The sequence below is a fragment of the Cydia strobilella genome, chromosome 1 (genome assembly GCF_947568885.1).
Source record: "Cydia strobilella chromosome 1, ilCydStro3.1, whole genome shotgun sequence".
Lineage (NCBI taxonomy): Eukaryota > Metazoa > Arthropoda > Insecta > Lepidoptera > Tortricidae > Cydia > Cydia strobilella.
Genome location: NC_086041.1, coordinates 13,875,462 through 13,893,857, shown reverse-complemented (window position 1 = coordinate 13,893,857; position 18,396 = coordinate 13,875,462). Strand labels below are relative to the sequence as shown.

General features: G+C 35.8%; 1 protein-coding gene across 2 annotated transcripts in view; it reads right to left on the bottom strand.

The window, feature by feature from the left end:
- LOC134745698 (fibroblast growth factor receptor homolog 1-like) overlaps positions 1 to 16,939 on the bottom strand; it is a 92,302-nt gene extending 75,363 nt beyond the window's left edge. The window contains exon 1 of one of the 2 annotated variants that reach the window (XM_063679816.1): positions 16,690 to 16,939. The gene's annotated coding sequence lies outside the window, so the exon portion shown is untranslated. The remainder of the gene's footprint in view (positions 1 to 16,689) is intronic. The other variant, XM_063679817.1, reaches the window with a different exon arrangement.
- Positions 16,940 to 18,396: the final 1,457 nt, after the last annotated feature.

Below are 18,396 nucleotides of genomic sequence, written 5' to 3'. Positions count from 1 at the left end.
TTAACAATGTCGGTTTATTTACAGCAGGATGATTGACGCAGCTCTCTCACTTTAATTTCAACGTTGTGTATTTGCAACTAAAGACCAATTTCAAATGGAGAAATAAATAGCGAAAAATGCTAGAGATGTGAATGTATTGCATAAAATCGACATGGCCGTTTTGTTTACCATTGTTATCAGAGTTGTTTATTATCCTTCCATAGCACATAGTTATGTTCACAATGGTGTTTATGGTTATAAATATAACTAGATAGGTACCTGTAAAATTATTATTTTGCAACTAAATGGAAAATGTAGGTACTATATTTTTTTAACTTTGTAATATGACGTTCAGTTTCATTTAAATACGTTCAAATTGTACATTTTGAGTGAGTTTAAAAAGTCAAGAAATTTAGTCATAATAAAATGCTCACAATTTTACTGTAGGGTAGGGTAGGACACAGTGGCTCAGCTCGAACAGTGGCTCAGTCGCCTCAATATCGCCTCTATCATGTTGGAATTACTTTGAGTGAGCCACTGTACACGGCTATTTTTTTCCGTGCCACTGTTTCCTACCCTACCCTACACCTGAAAACCGGCAGATGAAAGTCACAACTAGGAAGTATGCTCTAATTGGAGAACATTTTTTTTTGTTTTTCTGTCTGTATATGATCAAAAGACAACTTAATTAAATTATGACCACGAATAAATATTAATTCCCCGCCGGCTTCATTTACATACACGTCCATTAACATCAGAGGCTACTAAATTTTTCCCATCAAATCCGATTAATATTTCTAGCTATATACCATCTCCGCTTCCTTGTACGTGATGCGCATGCGCTGGTCTATGGTGGACGCTCGGCCAGGAGTGCCAGGACGGGAGAGAGGGTCTTCGGTCACAAGGTATGTAACCAGTATTTTAACTCTTACTAAAATGCTATCACTTATGAATACCAGAGTAGAGGATAGGTTGCTGAAAATTAATTCATACGCAATGACAGTTCAACTGTAATAATGATGGTCTAAGAAAGTTTCTAGCTTTGAATTATAATTAATAGAATCGGCGATACCTACTTTCCTTGACAGAATATACTCGTATTATCCAAAAGCCAAACAGAGAAACGGAGTCGTTTTTAAGACTTGTCATTCATATTTGCATGTTTGCAGTAAGAGTGATAGAGATAACAATATGAAACTAAGCGTAATTTTTTTCCAGACTAGGTCTTTTTTTGAGGCACTACAGTATTATAGGTTAAAGATGCGTAAGTATGCGCATTGATGTTCTTTCGAGTTGAAACTCTGTTAATACTTATATTGTGTTTCAACCAATCATCTATATTCGTGGTAGCCGGTGGAATATTATCGAAGCTTCCGGCCCAAGTCGTTGACTTGCTACTCGGTCGTTTTTGACTGTCTTGACAGACGTTATTCTGAACAATGGAGAGGAAACGTCAGCCATTATTAGAACTGTTTAGCGAATGTTATATGTTAGAGACAGGTTTGATATGTGATTATTATTACCTAACACTCAACAGAACAGTCAACGAAGTTGTTTTGTATAAGTACTTATAAATACTTCTGTAAACAAACTTCTAAATACATCTATAAGAGTGCATATCAAACTAGGCATTGACGCCTGTACATAACTCAATAAGTCATCTCATATAAGTAACATTTATTATTAAGCTTGTAGGTATAAATCTATAAATCGTGTTCTAAGTTCATTGGGGCACTGGCGTCTGAAAAACCGTCTGTAAAGCGGCCGCCACATCGGCGACTACTCCAAGGGCTGTGTTATTCTAATCGCGAGCAAGTAAAACTCTTAGGCGAGCCTAAATATATTCTCCGTACCTATACCTCTGTTTTAAATTCCATACGAAAACGTAACATGACCAACACCTTTGTAACTATAAACCCATAGTTAGTGGCCACGAATACGAGCGGTGGCGGCAAGCGGCTGTGATGGTCGGGGAGCCGCCATAATCTTAAAGCCCGTCCAGATGGGATGATCAAATTGACAATTTGATTAGAAGAATAAGTACTTAATTGGCTTCAATCTCATCTAGCGTCCACATCGTATACAATTTTATAGTGAAATCGGCGAGCCAGTATAGTATCCTTCAATTTCATTTTTGCGTCCTTCAGTTTCATTGAGCGAATCGGTCAGATTGGTCAGAAGTCAGAACTGCCACCGATCAATGTCTTAGCCGATGGATGTTGATATCACAGTTGCACTTGACTGTCAATGCGCCGGACTTCTCTACGCGCGGTAAGTATTATGTATTATTGAAATGGGATGATGTTATCGCTATAATGCTAGGATTGCTAGGCCACACAAAGCTGATGGCTAGAAATACTAAAAATATAAAATACAAAAAACTAGACAGGAGGATAGTTTAGTAGAAATAAGTAGGAACTTATTTCTACTAAACTATTTAATAACGAGCCGCGGTATATGTTGTAAAAATAAGTATAAGTTTAGAAGGTTGGCACATTAGTTTTGTCCTAGGCAAATATTTCCAATTTTTATCGTCTTTGGAGCAGCAGCAGGATACCAAGCCTAGCCAGGACTTGTCAAAAAGGTCAGAAGGATCACAATGGCGCCTTGACACAATGACATTTCACTGCAGGACACTTGTAACCAGACGGTAAGTACAAGTGCACGCACAATGAGCCCCATTCACGGCGCACAGTTTAATGTTTTAGAGGAACATGGGAGGCATAGAGTTTTCATGAATCTCCTCATCTAACTATACCTATCGTATTTATAAATATATTTTATCATATCTTTCCATGTGCACGAATTCTTATATTGTAAATATGTAGTTTTCAAAATCCATTCCATACCTACATAATTAACTGGACTTAGTGTTAATTTTCTTATTTAACGTTTCATACGTTGCTAAGTTGCCATACCTAAATTATTATATTAATTTCATCTTTATATTGTTTTTATACCATAATTTATATCGTAATCAATCATATTTCAGAAATAAGTATTAAGATTTAACCTTTAACGTGTTAGATTTAATTTTACCTTTGTTTGTGCTAATTTCAAGAAAAACTGAGTTTGTTAGAAACAGTAAGTTCCGTACTTCAAAAGGAAAAAACGGAACCCTTATAGGATCACTTTGTTGTCCGTCCATTCGTCCGCCCGCCCGTCTGTCTGTCAAGAATTCAAGACCCGAACGCGTGATGGTATCGAGTTAAAATTAAAACCATATACTCAGGTCTACAGCCGCTTGAAGGTGTGAAAAAATCAAACTTCTAAGTTAACGTACAAAAAAAACGGCCGATTATGTCGCAAAAAACGAATATTTCAACCCTCATAAGGGAATCAATATTTATAGGGTACTTCCCGTTGACCTAGACTTATAATATCGTCTTACACTACATGTACAGGGAAAAATCTGAAAACTATAAATTTATAAAAAATACTTTTAAAAACATATTAAATTTGTACGGAACCCTCGGTGGGCAAGTCTGACTCGCACTAGGCCGGCTTTTATTATTACTACGCCCTGCTCATATCTGTTTTTAAAGATTAACACTGTAACAATATTGCGACTCTATTCATGACGCAAGTATTTGTAAGTCACTACTCTTAATCTACAGCGTCTGGGCAGGGGACAAACGTTTGTCATCCTCGCTTTTAAACATTACAAAGTGTTCTGTACCTCCAGTATTTAGGTACTCATAACTCATCTATAACACAAATCGGGATAGGTAATTTAGTATAGTACAGGTGTCTTAGAAACTTGCGTTAAAAATTATATTGTGTATAAATATATATAAACTGATTTATGTAGGTATCGCAATCGGTCGGTATCTGTTTTTTATTATGAAACTCTTCTGACATAATATGGGGTATTTATAAGTTTTACAACCAAAAACTATCAATAAACATCTGAATTAATTTCTTATACTTAATTTCGTAACGTACTATCGGCCAACGCCAGAGTTTGAAGCGGGAACATCTGCCCGAGGCTCGTCAGCTTTTGTCCACCAATGAAATTAATTAAAAAGTACGTTTACTTAAGTTTGTGTTTATGTGTGGGAAACTAAAATTATTTCTTAATTGCAACTGTACAGTGTCTATGAAATTTTGAAGTCATTTTTAGGTTTCCGTACCCAAAGGGTAAAAACGGGACCCTATTACTAAGACTCCGCTGTCTGTCTGTCTGTCCGTCTGTCACCAGGCTGTATCTCATGAACCGCGATAGTTAGATAGTTGAAATTTTCACAGATGATGTATTTCTGTTGTCGCTTTAACAACAAATACTAAAAACAGAATAAAATAAATATTTGTGGGGCTCCCATACAACAAACGTGTTTTTTTGCAGTTTTTTTGCGTAATGGTACGGAATCCTTCGTGCGCGAGTCCGACTCGCACTTGGCTGCTTTTTTATTTTACTGTTTGGTCCTTTATATACTTTATGTTTGGACATGCAACAAAGTCGGTACTCAACGTACCTCCATAAGACTAGCTAAATCTCAACCACGTCTAAAGACAATGCCGTGCGACTGTCGACAGAATTAATTGAAATTTATTGCGTCTCATCCGCGATTCGGACTCCAAACGACACTCTCAGCTTCGACCAGTTTTTTCAAAAATCCACTTTAACGTTTAAGTGACAAGGTTGCATATGGCTTGTAACTTAACTCACCTAAAGGTTTTCTCAGCCTATATAAAATCAATCGAAATTCGATTTTATGCCCTAAATGACAAGGTTGCATTTGGCGTGAGATATATGGACGTGTCCGGTCCGTATTGCGCGTCTTAATATTTACGGTCGTTGGACAATCGAAGATAATGGTGGCACTCATGTGATTTGAGGCAATCGTGGTTGTGTCTCATTGAATTAGTTTGACGGTTGTTGTTCAGAACAGCAGCAAAGTTCAGGAATACACGCCTAAGGTTGTCAATGAATTTTCGTTTGCCAAATACACGGAGCAGTTCTGCTTTTATTTCGCATCAAAAGTCTTAAACCACTACAATGATTATCTTTTGATACATATCTGTGCGTTACTAAACATTTCAGTAAACTGGAAAAAACAGCGCGTTCTCACAGTCATAAAATTCTAAACAAGGCAACCCCTTTCTCCATAAAATCCGGAAAAGTCCATTAAAGAGAGATTTAGAGACATTACTGTCCCTAATTTAATGACATCGTGATGCACGTTCAAATGCATTGAGTTACATCGTGACGTGTGGTCACCCTTAGTCACTTACAAAGTAAACGAAAACGACCTATTTAAACAGTAAAACGTTTAAAATTGGACTTAAATCAGTAGTTTTATGTTGTACTAATCAAGAATGTTTTCGTTTTTCAACTTAAGACACTTTATAATATTGTCTTCGGTTACCGCGATAGTTACTCATGAAATAAAACTATGAAAACGGATTATATCGCGTATATTGAATTTATAATACATCCCGACGTTTCGAACTCTTTACAGCGTTCGTGGTCAACGGGTGACTGAGGAAAAGTTACAAAATGCAAAAATACCCACATACTAAAATAATGAACAATCATAGACTACAAACTTTAAGGCTGGTTGTACATGCAAAATCGGTTCATAAGGCTAGTTATACACTATAATTATTTTTCAAGTAAAGATATATATATATATATATATATATATACGCGATAAAAAACTATGCCGGCTCCAACCCTACACCACGGACCCGAGAAGATTTAATTCCCTCCTAAATTGTAGGAGGGTATCCCAATATGGGACCGGCAACAAACTCGGCGGGACATGTGTATAACTAGCCTTATGAACCGATTTTGCACGTACAACCAGCCTTAAAGTTTGTAGTCTATGATTGTTCATTATTTTAGTATGTGGGTATTTTTGCATTTTGTAACTTTTCCTCAGTCACCCGTTGACCACGAACGCTGTAAAGAGTTCGAAACGTCGGGATGTATTATAAATTCAATATACGCGATATAATCCGTTTTCATAGTTTTATTTCTTAAGACACTTTACTTTTGAAGAACTTTTTGAATCGTTTTTGAACATTTTTGGTTTTTAGTGAACATGCGCCTTTATCGGGGTCTTGTAGTTAAGCTTGTTCTGCCTTTAAACAATCAAAATTAACATGAGTAGTATGTTAGTCACAATGAGCTCCACGAAATGAAAAAACCTTCTTTCTAATTGTGTAAAAGTAGAAAAGGGAAAAAACTTTATCCTAAAGTGTAGGTACAGATGTGTACATACGATAAGTACCTATTTATTTTATGGACATGCAGTCCGTTCTAGTTGTATTTTGTTAATTTAGTATTAAATAATTGAACTAGCGCTTTTCGTCCTTCCTTAACTATAAAGTTTTCAAAGATTCAAATGGACTGGCATAATATATTTCGGACCTATTAGAAAGCAATAAGAAGGGCTTAGGGAGGTATGCCATCTCAGCATACATACATTACTACTGTACTATATTTATGTACATAGCAGTACATATAGTAAAATAAACACGTTAGTATGATTACAGTTATGCAACCTTTACGATAAAATTTGATTGTTTTATAAATTATTAGTTTTTATTACATTACGATCAAAATCGGTAGCTATGATGTGGCAGTAAAAAGCAAAAAAACCCACAAAACCCACAAAGATTATCGGAAAACTTTACGGTCCCATATGATATAATTCTTCGTAGTGTCGCAAACCGCTAATTGTCGTAACTGCACAACAGAAATTCCGTTCATATGTCAATCGGTCAGGTTAAGGTACATACTAACACGTCCAATTTGCCACGATTATCATTCACATCGCTTACTCATTCATTCGTTCATATCGTTCAGCCATGAGGAAGCAAGGCGGATATTGCGGGGTCTTGATGGATTATTGCGTCTAGACTAGCATCTATCAATCTTTGAACTGAGCATATATTATAGTATTTTCATTGATAATAGTCAGCTTTATTTCATTTGTAATACGATGTTTAAATAATTTCATGGGTAGGTACACGTGTAACTACGTGTGTTAGAAGCTTAATTGTATAAAAGAAAAGAACTTACCTATTTATAGTACCCTTAAACATGTACATATTTAGTTCACCTTAGACAACTGCCTAGCAGCTCTTTACGGCTCAATCAAATAAAAAAATATTTAACGGCCTCCATGAAATATCGTTAATTATAATTATTGAATTGCGTCGTTCTGCCCACCACGCACAATACGTAACAGTAAGTGACATCAAAAAACTCATCATATTCCCTCGCAATATTGTATAAGTAACAATTTGCGCACTTTAACATAAATATTTAGGGTTGCATATAGCTATTAACTTCGCTAACTACCTATACCTACATAGGTACTAACAAAAACTTTAATCTGACTATAGTTTTTCACTATTTATTTACAGACATATCGGCGGAATTCTAATAGTCCAATAAATTATCAATCGTTAAAGATGTCAATTATTATATATTAGGGATGCGACGCATGTCCATTATACTTGGTCGACTCAAAACCAACGCTACATCCCATATAAACTACGTATTTATATTTTAGGCGAATTAAAATTCAAGGTAATTCAATGAACTTGTACCAAGAATGAGTTTCAATGGCCTAACTTGTACCCGCCCCGGGTACAATATAAAAATAAATAATTTGATTATAATTTACGCAACTAGGAAATTAATAGTAAACAAAAACTGGCCAAGTGCGAGTCGGACTCGCGAACAAAAGGTTCTGTACCATTACGCAAAACACGGCAAAAAAATCACGTTTGTTGTCACGTTTGTCGTAAAATAAATATTTAAGTAATAATTAAATATTTATTTTATTCTGTTTTTAGTGTTTGTTGTTATAGCGGCAACAGAAATACATCATCTGTGAAAATTTCGACTATCTAGCTATCACGGTTCATGAGATACAGCCTGGTGACAGACGGACAGACGGACAGACAGACAGACGGACGGACAGCGGAGTTACTAATAGGGTCCCGTTTTTACCCTTTGGGTACGGAACCCTAAAAATAGTAAATTTAACAACAAATTTGTAATGATATTCTTATTTAATTATGTATATTTTTTTAAATCATATATGTACCTTAATAAACAAGTAAAAAGAAGTCACAAATGTCTGAAAAGCGTGAACGAATATAAATCTAGACAATCCTTGTGATACCTATTTCATTTGACCTACATTTACCTATAAGTTTTTTTTAGACAACACACCTACACTCGCCCACTCTTTAAAAAAATCACAAAATAAACGACTCTTTAAATCGATTTTTTTTTTATGAATAAGCTATACAGTAGGCCCAGTATGGTATGGTATGAAGGCATGCAAAGGGCGACCGTACTGGTCGCAATGTGTCTAAAATAAAACGGCTACGACAATGAAAAGAGAGATCTAAATTGAACTAAGCATTCAAATTTGGAATGCGCCTTGTTCCGTACATTTAATAGTTGTAACTAGGCTGTATCTCATGAACCGTTGAAATTTTCACAGATAATGTATTTCTGTTGCTGTTATAACAAGAAATACTAAAAAGTAGGGAACCCTCGGTGGGCGAGTCCGACTCGCACTTGTCCGGTTTTTTTCTTTTTGTGAGTATTGGTTCGAGTGATTGGCGTTTGAGTTGTTTACGTGTTTGTTGAGACTATTCTTATAAGCAAAAAGTCGTTTGTTTTATTAATTTATCTATTTTACGCTGAACTTGAAGGACATTGATATCATAATGCAGCTAATATGGTGTAATTAAAGGAGTACATATGTATGTTTTTGACCACTTACCTAATTAATTATTATTAATTAAAACTGAGTCATATCATTTTGAGTTTGGTTCGGAAAATATAATTAGTATATTTTTACTAACTTTTTTTCATAAAATTAAATGCTTAAAGATTTTAAATCTTTATTTTTTTATTGAAAAGTCATCCTCTTGGGGTTCAATGTCCTAATACTAGTACAAATTACCTCCAATGAAATTCGAATTTTAGTTATATATTGAATAGGGTTGCTTTTGTTTTTTTTTTCTCGTCAATGAAAACTTTATTATATTGGGTATTAATATTAAGAATATTTACAAGTGTCATTATGAAAAATGTAAAATTATAAGAAACAGAAATGAGCACGACGCTAGTGCAGGGTAGAGGTACTTACTTATACGGGCTGGGTAGGGCAGCACCGTCATTGAAACCGAAGAAATGTTGGATGGATTTAAATCTGTGCCGTTGCTTTTGTATGGTTTCGTTCGATTTTAATACAAACAAATTCAACTCTATTTTCTAATACAATTGATTTAAATTGAATTGCCAATTTTCCTTGTATATTGGGCCGCCAGAGGTTAAAACTTTCTAAAACTGTGTTGATTACCTTTTTAATACCAAATATACCTAATCTTTTCTTAAAAGAAATATGTTATTACGAAAACTGCTCATTATTGCTAACGTACCTATGTATAAATAATCTTATAGCCTCCATAATCAATAGCTAACCAGCAAACTCTTGCTACACATAGGTAAAAAACACATTTCATTGTTTAATGGTAGGTGACAATAAACCGAGGTTAAGGTGGATGGACTGTGTGAGAGATGATATGAAACGAATGCGAGTGAGTGATAAGATGACGGGCGAGAAAGAGGCATGGAAGAAATGAATGGGATAAGGGCAAGCGAATGATGAATGGTAGGTGACAATACTGACAATGAATAAAACAAATGCTCTGTTGTACTTTAGTTATTTTCACTCAGTGCAAAAAGCGATAACATCATACTCTTATTTACCGGAGCTCATATGATTCAAATGCGTAGGCGATTCTCTGAAACAGTATAACTCCCAATATCACGTTCATAAACTTAAATATCTATGAAAAGTGTAAGTTCACATCACGTCCAATTATAAAGACAAGCGTAACTCATTGTAAGAAGATTGAAAATCGACACGCGCAATAAATATGTGTGATACGAGTTTGCAACGGTTGTTGGTTCACTTAGGCGAACCAGTCTATTTTCCAATTTATTCATATTCATTTTCTTGGAAGGAAATATAAACGTGAATAACACAGCCACTCTTAGAAATTTCAAACGAAATTTGTAAGTAGTTAGGGAAAATATTATCAAAACTCAGCTGTTTCCACACTTTTATTATAGAGATAGCACTTTAAATCTTTTCTTAAAAACAATAATAACAACGAAAACGCTGATCATTATTACTAACGTATGAATAAATAATATTTTACAGTACATATGGTGCTACTTTCTCGCACTAGTGCGTCAAATAGCACTTTTCGTGCATATGTCGAAAGTTTAAAGGGCCATATGTACTGTAAAACGTTGTACGATACACGTGCGAATAGGTAATTCGCAACTCGTGTCGAATTAAAACACTCCCTGCGGTCGTGTTTTAATTGATCGCCACTCGTTTCGAATTTCCTCTTTTCCGCACTTGTATCGTAAATAACTAAAGTATACCCTCCATAATCATATAAGCAGCAAACTCTTTTGCTATAAGTAATAACGAGTGGAATCTGGACGCTTACCTTAACCCTTTTCGCAAAATGAAATGAGAAATGTACGCACGCATTTTACTGCAACAATCTCAATACCTACAGAGTTCTAAGCAACAGTTTGTTCCTTGTAATTTTAACATAGGTACGTGCAACATGCCTATGTATTAGTTCAAAGAATTATTTTATTTTAAACACTATACAAATCTTACGTCCAATTAAACTTTTTGACAATTTGCGTCAGTTATGAACACTCTAATCTGGCGAATAATGTGCAATTGTGCATGAAATACTCGTATTGGCCTAAATTTTATCATTTCTTTGATTTCAGAAATGTACTACCTATACATATTTCTTATTTATCGTGTTATACCTACTTCTAATAATTTCAATGTTAAAAAAATAAAGAATATACATAATATGTGCCTAAAGTACAGAAACACTGCATGATGCATTAGTTTCGAACGGCGTTTCTTTATTTTATAACTTTAGGATGATATTCCTAATTGCTATTATATACTATTGTCGTTGTTTTTTTAATGATACCTACAATTTTGTAAAAAAATGCAGTTAAGTACCTTATATCGTTATTAAATAATTAAAAGGTGAAAATGTGTGTAAATAAAAAATAACTTAGTATCTAATGTGTATACATTAACTAACCTAACCTAACCAATGGATCATAGAAATCTGAATAAAGAAATTATATTATTATTATTATTATTTTTGTATCTCCCTGGATTTCACGGGCCTATAAATCCCAGTCTTTTGGTAGGCTTGCGTGGGGATATTGATCTAACACGTAGAGGCCCCTTGGAGAGCTTTAATGTCATGTAGAACGCCTGCTGGAACTCGTTCACAGGCGCGGCAATAGATACCCATGAACCGGTCGCAGCAGGCATTGGGACTATTGTAGAAAAAGTGAACAGTATATCGGTCTATGGATTGAAGTTTGGCTGGTAAAAAAATTGGGCTATTGCTGAGAGGTCCGGACGACTGCCATAACAATGTCTGTACACGTAATCGAGGCAGGCGGTGACTAGCCGCTGACTGGATGGGCCCCTGAAACTGCCGTCGTAAAGACGACCAGGAGCAACACCGGTGTGAGCGGCTCAGGGGTGTCGAGAGGTGTGCGCCGCTTTCTACCCAGTGGCTATTAACAGCCACTGTGCCAACTCGCGTCTTATGCATCTTTCACTTCCACCCCTGGAGCATATAGCTCTAGCGACTCCTCTCTGGACAGCCAATGAAGGCAAGCCAGAGCTGAGAGTCCTGCGGGTCCTGGGGTCCACTACGACCGGCGAAGACACGCCGGAGACGGAGACCCTGACCGACTCTCGGGAGCACTCGGGTCCGTGGGGTCGTTACTCTCCAACAGCTCGCTACAAGCTGCCCTGCGGGCTTATTATTATTATCTCTTTATTTATCTTTCTTCTTAAGTTAGATTTTTTACAATATGAGTATAAAAGTAAAATATAAAAACACTTACAAAACATTACAAAAAAATATATAAACACATTATAAAAAACCTAACCTAGGGTGCCGCCGGCAGCGGGGCAGGGTCCAAGCTGCCGGTGGTCAGGGCCGCAGAGAGAGGAACCGGCGGACTATCCGCGCCGTGTCCAAGATGACCGCCTTCTGCATCTGACCCTTGATCCAACCACCCAGCGAGAGTCTCTCTAGGTGTTGGTCGAGACTCTTCGCAATGAGACCGTTCGCTGACACGACTATAGGAACAATGATCGTCGAGTCAACATTCCACATAGCGGTTATCTCGTGAGCCAAGTCTAGGTACTTGCTGGACTTGTCCTTCTCGGCCTTCACGAGATTCTCATCATGGGGGATGGTGACGTCGACAAGCACAGCCCGGCGCTGCGCTCGATCTATCAGCACGATGTCAGGCTTATTGGCTACAATAGTCCTGTCAGTGATGATAGATCGATCCCAATAGAGCGTGGCACGACCATTCTCGAGAACTGGCACAGGTAAATACTTGTAGTACGGTACTTCGCGGTCCACAAGGCCATATAGAAGAGCAAGCTGCTGGTGAATAATCCTGGCTACGAGATTATGTCTGTGCAAGTACTCGCCGTTAGCAAGATGAGAACAACCGGAAATGATATGCCTGAGTGACTCTCCGGGACGGCGGCATGCCCGACAAATGTCGACCGTACCGTCCTTCAGGATATATTTCCGATAGTTGTTCGTCATCATAACTTCGTCCGCAATTGCACAGGCAAAACCCTCGGTTTCTCCGAAGAGGTCCCCGAATCGTAACCAGTTCACCGACGCGAGCAGGTCTACATCGGGTCCCATTTATTATTATTATTATTACACATTACAAAATAAGTTATTTATTATTTAACTTATTTAGTAATACGTTTGTAAAGAGATGTATAAATGTCGAATCGAAGAACAAAAACTAACACTTATTAATCAGGCAATATTTTTTCTTAGGATTAATTTACGATTGCGAAGGCCTGTATGACGATTGACGGATAGATCTTGATTACATGTAAACGTGACGATTACTGACAGATGTGATGATGTGAACGTTACTCTGATGACGCTCGCAAGCTCGTATGATGCTTCAACGTACAATTATATTAGCAAGCTTATTCCGCAAAGCACAAGATTCAAGATCTAGAACTTAATGGAGTAAAACAAGATGTTGCAAGTATGGTCCTCAGTGACAAAATAATGTGAAGATTATCGAGTTTTGTCTGTTTGTGCCTAGCTGCGGAACCCACGTGCGAGGCACACGTTCCCTGGTATTCAGATAACAGAGTAATAATAGAGTCTTATATTTAACACCACATTTTTTTTACTATTTAGAATGACTAATGCGCCCTGCAAATCTAGCTGCATTTTAATAATGTGTAGTGTTAATTGTTTAGGTACTGGACTGCAGTTTAGTTCCTTTCTTTATACTAACATTAACAAAAATACTAAGGATCCGTTTAAGGGCATATTCCGTAGCGTGTTCTGATTAGGAAAATGTAGAAAAAAAAAACATTTTTGACGCGAAAAATTTTAGACCTTTGTATGGAGGGTTAGCCGACTTGGACGACCTGGAAAAAAGAACACGATACCGAATATGCCCTTAAACGGATCCCCACTATTTTTGTTACAGCCTATATTCGAATAGATGTTTTTAATTACTTAATATAGTGGTTAAAGACCGTAGAATTCATTGCTTTTGAGTGTATCACTCTAAACATTTAAATAAAAGCAAACATTAAACGTTCACTTGCTTAGTCACATTTAAATAAATTAACCTTCCTGATAGATGTTAATCATTTATGTATGAAAGAGATACCCTAAGCATATAAAGGACATGTTAATTATATTTATTTGCTAGCAGTGTTTGAATGTTTAATTAATAGAGCTGTTATCATATTAAAGACACATAATTTAAGAAATGACATTGTTTATTAAGCTTCACTAGTGATCATAGTGGCTATAGAAATAAAAAGCTGTGGCTATAAGTAATAACCTTACAATATCACTTTAAATGTATCGGTCGTTAAAACCCTGCAAGAAACTCGAGGAAGACACCTACATTAGAACAAATTTATTTTTACATTTCGCACTAAATATTTAATTACACTGTCCGCCCACACCATCCACAAAATATCTGTCGTTTTTATTTGATTTGAGTTTAACAAGTACTTAATTAGGAACGAAAAGACGAGGCTTAAAAAAAACAAAATGGAGTTACCAAAAAGGTGTTTATTAGCTACAGTAAACAGACTTTTAATTGTTTAAATGTTTTTATAAATTGGTTAAGGAATACAAAAATACAGTTTAAAAACACCTCTAAAACAATCAAAATTTTTTTTTTACTTTGGGTAGTCTGAAATTTATTGTACCTACCCAGTAAAAAAATAAACCGTTCTGCTCCACAGCTCTCCCTGTCTGAAGCAACAAAAACACATTGTTTGCCACGTGTTGCACGCGGGCCGAATGTTAAGGGCCCAAGTCCCATGTTTCAATCCCGGCAGAAGCCTCAGACCTTGCCAGCCCTATTGAGATGTAACTTTAATTGTTTAAATGTGTCAATGCCACGTTTTTGCCGCTTAAAGGTCTTCGGACGGTTGGTAAGAAAAAGGAATTAGTATTCTTAAATTATTTAGCAATGTCAAACACCAAGCCGTATTTAGAGAATTCATTATTTTAAAATATTTATATTTTGAGATAAAGCAGTTTTTTTCCCTGGTCTGGCAAACCAATTTTGCTAGTGGATAAGTAAGTGAATTTGAAAAATGTAGGCGTAAGGATCGATCCCCGATACAAATCCGCCATTTCCTATATTTACGAATTGGTTTGCCAGACTGGCCAGACAACAATCCTACAATGATAATTCATAATACCATTATTTATCGAATTATCATTGTAGGATTGTTGTCTGGCCAGTCTGGCAAACCAATTCGTAAATATAGGAAATGGCGGATTTGTATCGGGTATCGATCCTTACGCTTATTATTAGTATACGAGTATTTATTGCGAATGCGACATATAATGGCGACATTTACTGACGATGTTACATTAAATATCCTACTAATGTGCCTTACGGGCGTATTCTGATTTTAATAACAGGTTATGAATTTGATTTGGATTAATTATGGATCTGATCTGGCAGTGTCAAAAAAAGTGATGTTTTTGGTTCAAGAAATGTTCGTTATTAAAATCAGAATACGCCTTTAATGTCAGCCACCACTTTCAATATCGGATCATTCATTACAATAAGCACTACATCAAGAAACTACGAGAAATTCATATATGTCTATGATTTTGACCCATGTTCTTTAACTGATATGCGTTAAAATTATAAATAACAAACGAAACCGTCAACGCCCTCTATACGAGAGTAGGCCATGTACTAGGTAGGTCGGAGACAAGTTACAGTATCCTATGTACTATTGCCATATATACTTACATACATATAGTCGTAGTACCTACATAGGATACTGTAACTTGTATCCGACCTAAGTAGGTAGGTACCTAGTTTTAGATGACATCAAGTAGGTAAACATAACCACGATCCATGATTAATACGTTACTTAACTAGTTTTAATTTCCGCCGGGGTAGGTACCTAAGGTACTAATTAAAAAATAAAATTTAGTTTACGTTTTTCCGTATCTCGAAAAATAAAATATTTTAATTTAGTATAGTATTAATACGTTGTGACTGGAGAGATTAATGTAATCATCCGGTTTACGAAAAGATTAAACGTTTGTGAAGGATGTGATGTGATAGAATGCACATCCTTTATAATTTTAATGATGTTGTGTTTATCTGCCAACTTCGCGGCAACAGGAAAGGGATGTCCCAATATTTTCGGATTAGTGTTTTGGGCAATACCATTACCCACCCATGCCTTCCGTTGACTAGTATTTACACCTGTATTTTTAATGCTCATCATGAAGTAACCACAGGTCTTGTTAATGTATTTGGCGCCATTTCGTTCATCCTCTGCCAAATTTCGGATTTCTCATAATACATAAACACTACACTAAGGAACAGTAGGAACATTTATTTTTTGTAAAATAAGTAATTAAGTTTTGCCTTTACAGTTTACATAATCCTCAGTTCAAAATTTAAAAAATGCGTGCATTTTTACGGAACTAAATGCAGTATCCATATTTACATTAGATTTTTAATGTCAGACAAATACTATGGTCCTAAATTGTGGCATGAGGTACTCTGTATAGAATGTGAGGCATGTCAAATGTCACTATTCTATAACAAATAATTTGACAGACAGTTCCACTGAAAGATCAATATTTTTTAAAGAGATGGATATACATATATAGGAAATGATGCAAATAATGATGTACTTGCAAAACCGTTGATTATGGATATACAGATGTAGTGCATAATTATTTTCCATCGTATTTTCACGGAAACGTACGAACGTGTTGCTATTTCAGTTAGTCTCGGTACAAAAAGTACTGAGGTTGACTGAAGTAGCATTAGTTTTCATGCTGCATGACAAATACTAACGTTTCCGAGAAAATACGATGAAAAACAATTATCCACTACATCTGTACCCAACTTTATCATAGAAACTATAGAATGTATGCTGAAAACGAAATCTTAAATTAAACTTACAAAATATGACTAAAATCAATTCCTAGAATTATGAATCATTATTTCTTAATTACGTTCACACATAAACATATGCATGCCAACGTTCTATATTTAATTATATCTTAAAATAACACAAATCGACTTACCAGCTTCTTGGAATGAATACAATCCCCGTACGGGGCATCCGCAAACACTGTAACGTCTGAAAAATTCACTTTCAATTGTCAAAATAGATATCAAAGTCACTTAGTAAGTATGAGAATGCAGCACCAACCCACGAACACTTCAGTACGGTTTAGTTCTTAATCCGTCGAAACGAGCGAGTTTTTTGAGAAGTAGTCGCACTTACAAACGTCCGCACACCATAAGCTTTAATTCAAGACTGAAGATAATCGAGTCGAAAGCTTTCAGCGTAGCGATGCGTATGCGGCGTTTCATGAACACACGTGAATACAGCTATCCTTTTCTTCATCATTGCACGCGTACGGTGAGGGTGCTATTTGTTGTATTGCTATCCTGCACATGCCTAATGTCAGCGGGGAAATTAAAGAAAACGTAACTGGGCGCGTTACGTAATGGTCAGTGTACGCGATGATTTATTTGGCTCGTGATTAATGATTTTCATGTTTTCCCTAATATTTTCTCGCGTATTTTGGCTATGGCATTTATTTTCGCGTTGCGTTAACTAATTGTCGTGAGTCGTGGGTTTGAGGTGATGGTACAAGCTTTCAACAAGTAGCTTGTTATCATCACAAATTATTACACTGAATTTGTTTAGAAGTAAGTAGGTAGAAAAATAGTAGATTAACATTTTGTTGCGTGCATAGGCGACCGTACCCCTTGGTCTATACTATGTACTTCTATATTTTTAATTAGTTTTTCCTGCTTTTTTATATCTTAATAACAAGTTAAATGGGTACCTATAATGTATAGGGGCGAATTAAAACGTACGTTTTATGAAATCTGTTCTAAGGCACAGCAACGTCGATTTTGTACTCAAAGATTAAGAAAAGCTGTCCAGCTAATCCAAAAATCTAACCCCATAAGTTAATTAATTTTTAAAATTGATAATGTAAATATTTTTTTAATTTTTTTTTCAATTGGTCGATATTATATTTGGATGTAGTTTAACGAAAAGTTACTCTCTTTCTAATTATCCCTTGACATATTTCTTGAAATGATATATTATTAATTTATTACCTAACGAGTGTTTGCGTAAGATCTTTGAAACCTGATTGGGCACTGGGACCCACGGGCAAACGGTCTCAACATCGAATGACATAAAAATGTTTCGCAGTTCATATCAAGTAACAATAATATAAACAGACAAATTTTTATGTATATCCTACATCCATTATTTCATATATAACTTCAACGTAGATTACTTTTTATAAAAAAAATAGTTACTAGGAGGAGTTTCTACGTACTACGTACGTTTGTAGGAAACTACATTGAAACGCGGAAGTGAGTTTCCTCCGACCGCCCCAGGAAGATCATTTGTAGCATATGTCTGTCGTTACCAAGAAACTGTTATGGTTGCATTTCAATTGACATTTCTCGGTAGATGGAAATAAAGTTTGGAAATAACCCATTCTTATGACAATTTTTATTCACGTTGCAGGTAATGACAAAATGAATAATGAAAATTTTGAGTGCTTATAGGAACTGCACTAGATGGAACACGTAACATATATAGTTTAACATTTAAACTAACTTAGCTACCTAAATACCAATTTGATTGTAGCTACTAATCCTTATTTTATAACTATCACAAGTACTAAAATGACAGCTCGATTGCCCCAATTGGTTCGATAAACTGATGAACACAAATATTGGTTTTCTATGTACTTAAA